Source organism: Tigriopus californicus, chromosome 4 (genome assembly GCF_007210705.1).
Source record: "Tigriopus californicus strain San Diego chromosome 4, Tcal_SD_v2.1, whole genome shotgun sequence".
Taxonomy (NCBI): domain Eukaryota; kingdom Metazoa; phylum Arthropoda; class Copepoda; order Harpacticoida; family Harpacticidae; genus Tigriopus; species Tigriopus californicus.
The window spans coordinates 6569422-6573637 of NC_081443.1; positions in this window are offsets into that span (position 1 = coordinate 6569422).

Consider the following 4216-nt stretch of genomic DNA (forward strand, 5'->3'; position numbering starts at 1 on the left):
TCCCACACACGACACTCCCACACTCCCATGAGATGCTTGGGAAATCAAAAGATATTACAAGCCAGCTTTTGTCATAGATGGTCATTACATATAACCTTATATGAGAAGTTATATGTTATTTAAGAAGTAAAAAAGCTCTTGAATCAGAAGGAACTAGAAAATTGAAAGTTGTTATGTTCAGTTTTGTAATAAAGCTGGCATGAAAGGTCAATTTGATTTCCCAATGACTGACAGGTTTGTAGTGTGGGGGAGTTCACTTTGGGGGAGTTCACTGTGGGGGAATTCACTGTGGGGGAATTCACTGTGGGGGAGTTCACTGTGGGGGAATTCACAGTGGGAGAATTCACTGTGGGGGAATTCACTGTGGGGGAATTTCACGTGAGGGGGATGGAATGTATTCCTGTTCAAGGCCATATTACTCTCTTTTACCCGAGAGTAGATTCAATCTAGATCCTTTGCCAGGCTACTGGAATCTTGGCCATTCCTAGCAGAAGCTAATTTTGTATTTTTAGCATATGAAGGGTTTGAAGCCAAGCATTAAATATTAAAAAAAATGAGGGGCCTTAAGATGGAGCCCTAGGGAGCACCACACGTAAAATCAAGAATGTCACTAAGTGACCCTTCAACCCTCACTATATTCATAATAAGGGAAAATGTCTATGGCAAATATGATGGTGGGAGCATGAGTAATAGTAAATGTAAATCAATATTGGTGACTAGAATATAACACTATTTACTTCCTATCATGAATGAAGCTTCTTATCCAATGAATAACCTTGCCTTGGATCCCAATGTCGTGAAATTTATTCATTTAAAGGCCATGATCAACTGTATCAAAGGCCTTGGCAAAATCAAGATAGACAACATCAACTAACTTGCGTCTCTCTAGTTCTTCAATAATATGTTCTATATGTTAAATCAGATAGGTAATTATGCTAAAATGCGCTTGGAACCATGCTGCCTGGGAGGAAGGACGTCATGATCTTCTCAATCACCTTTTGCAATATTTGAGGAGCAAGAAATTGGCCCATCCAATGTATTTATATTCTAGTCATGTATAAAAACCCCACTAGTCAGAAATACAGTCAGTTATCAAGTCCATCCAACTCCTTGTGGGTCAGCTCCACCCACAAGTTTATGACAGGGAGTAACTTATCTCCCCCTTTAAAAAATGGGACAACACAAACCAACTTTAGAAAAGATGGAATCTTATCCTGATCCAAGATGCAACGCATTAAGTTCGCAAATACAGGAGGAAGAACCAGTGAGCATCTCATCAGAAACTGAGATATCACACTATCAAGCAATTTGATCTGTAAGTACAATTGAGAACTGATCTCCATGCATGTTAGCCATAACCTCTACTTTGTTAATGGTCCTACAGGGTGTTTCATCATTCTCCTAGAGTTTGCATAAGAGAAACAAAACCTTTGGATTTAACCTGACCTCCTGAACTACTGTACTCTCCATTTCCATTTTTGATGGAGGCCTTAATCTTACTCTGAACCATGTCCAACTTTTTTTTGTAATCTAACCACAATTACTTAAACCTTGTTGCTAAATTGAAACTCTTTTTAACAAAGTCTTTGTGTTTTTCGGACTTTTTTTCATGCCCTACCTTTCAGAACACATTTAGAGATTGCTAGATAGGAGGAAACTTCCTCAAAAACTGAGGCTAAATTATCAATGGCTGCATTTATGGACAATTCCTGTTTCAGAATGGAAACCAGATCTAGTTCCTCTAACCTTTCTACAATTTGGGGCCAGTTTGTCTTTGAACTTAAACTTAGCCAGACCGACATTTGGTCTTCCTCTAGGTCTTCCTCTAGAGCATGCCAACATTTGAGAAATAGCCGACCATATCTCAAACAGATTATGATCTGACAGTGGCACATGGTTATACTGGATTAGATCAGGGTCATTAGAAAATACCAAATCCAAAACACTACACGCTCTGGTAACTAAACTGCTGCTTTTTGACTGACTGTGATGTCAATGTTGATATGGGAATATACTATAGATAACTCCATTAATAGATCAATCAAAGGCGCTGCCATCACATGTTTTCGTTTCAGCTGTCGCTGGGGGTCAAAAAGTTCCGTTCATAGTCAAAATTCCTAGGGCAACTATGGTACAAATCTGAATCATTGACGGTGCGTGCAAATTCTGAGCTGAAACTCCTAATAGGACCCCTTGCCGAGCAATTGCTCTCCCTTAGCACCCTTCAAAAAATGGGTTAGAGAAAGCTGGCCGACCACAATTTTAACACGGAAACGTTGAAGGGGCTATGATGGGGCTCCAACTGCAATTTTCATCCATGTGGTGGAAACACTTAACTGAAACCCAAGGAACAAGCCTGGGTTCAGGCTGACCCCGAGAGGTGTCGGAATTATCTCGATTACATAAAGGTGTAATCATGTCACCCACGTTGAAGCAAATTGTTGGGAGATTGAAACGAAATACCTAATGCCTCATCATTGCGTTGCAATTTCGGATCCATTTTGCTACACTCTCGAGATGCATTGCTAAACAAGGGCAATTAATAGAATATGTGATTTGCTCTGCTAATGTCCCAATCTTTGGTACATGTTACATGTGTTATGCCCAAAAAGCATGTTTTTATTATCCTACCGCTCTTTCTACATGCATATTTGTAAGAATCACAAGAAATTAAAAGAAAACAAGACTAACAAACAATTCATGGGAATGATTAAACTTGCCAAAAGGGAGATTTCATGAAGTGTGATTGTCACTTGCCACCCAGCGTCAGCTGACCTGAAATCGTGCTCATCGAGTACAACACCTGTGGAGCTTGAGCATTCTAGTTATTTGGTTTTCTATGGAATATACCAATTGGGGTTAGCCTCTCACTCCACAACTGGAAATTTGAAGTCCCCTACAATAAAACTTTTAAGCAAACTCTTTGATCCAACTCATTTCCTGAAAATTGAAGTGCTGACAAGAACAAGCTTACGGAACAAAAAGACACATTGTTACACTGGACAGGTCAAGACCTTGGGTCTGACAATCTAGCACCTCTACTAGTCCATCGGCCATTTGTACATGACTAATCTGGAGATCATTTCTAACATATAGACATTTAGGAAAATGGGATTATCAGGGTCTACTCTATTGCAACAAACTTAGTAGAAATCAAATATCCTTAGACCTTCATCTAAGACCCTCGGCCGGAGCCAGAACTCTGTTATAGAGATGAATGAAATATCTCTCAATGGCTAATTCTTCTAAAATCTTAACCTTTGTGTTGCCTTTTTTAGAAATCAGACAATGCACGTTCAAATTTAGCTCCTTTACACCTTACAGGCCTCTCTTTTGACGGACCAAGTTCACAACATCTTGGACCAGACTCTCCAAGCATTAAAAAAAATCCGCTTATCAACAAAGCAATGCCCTAAGGTTGAAGGTTGGGTTTGGGGGATGGACTGGGCAGCTACATTAGAATAGGAACGTATTTAGGGAATATGGGTGGGACTAGAGCCACTATAGGTGGGACAAGGAATATTAGGGAGAAGGGCGTTTATAGGAATGGGGCATTTAAGGGAAGAGTATGGACGTGGGATGAGAGAGTGGGATATAGGAGGAAGGGAGGGAGGAAGCTAAACGGGTAAAGCTAGGGGGTGGGGCGTGATTAGGTTTAGGAATAGGGTCAGCTCTAAAACTGCAAAACTGAGTTAACCTTTTTCTTGGCTTTCTTTGCGTCCCTTCTACGTGGACAGAGGTACACTGGAGTTATTTGCATTCAAGAATTTACTTTTAAAGCTCTGTGAAATGTTTAAGTGGCTAATCAGAACAATTGAGTTGTGTTTCGTATTTCGTCCAATCAAAGGGGGTATTGAACATTTTCTAACAAGAAGCCTTATTGTTAGGAAGACCAATAACTTGAAAACAACGAGACATTCTATCCTGTTTTTTGCATTGTATTGTTCAGTTTCCATAGACTGTTGAGGGAATTTGGCAAACCTGCTTCCAGTTACCTATTTTCTGGTCACATAATTCAATGAGATACCCCACGTGGTTTCGTGAGCACTTACTTTAAATTGCTACTCGGTAAAACATTCACTTTTTTAATATTAGATGTCTTCACATTCTTCCAAATTGAGGTCAAAATTCAGCTTAATACTTCTTTTCACGTGGTCACGACAGTTAAATCAATAGCTAGATCAAGCAAGATGTACTGAATACTGTCTCTGAGCTA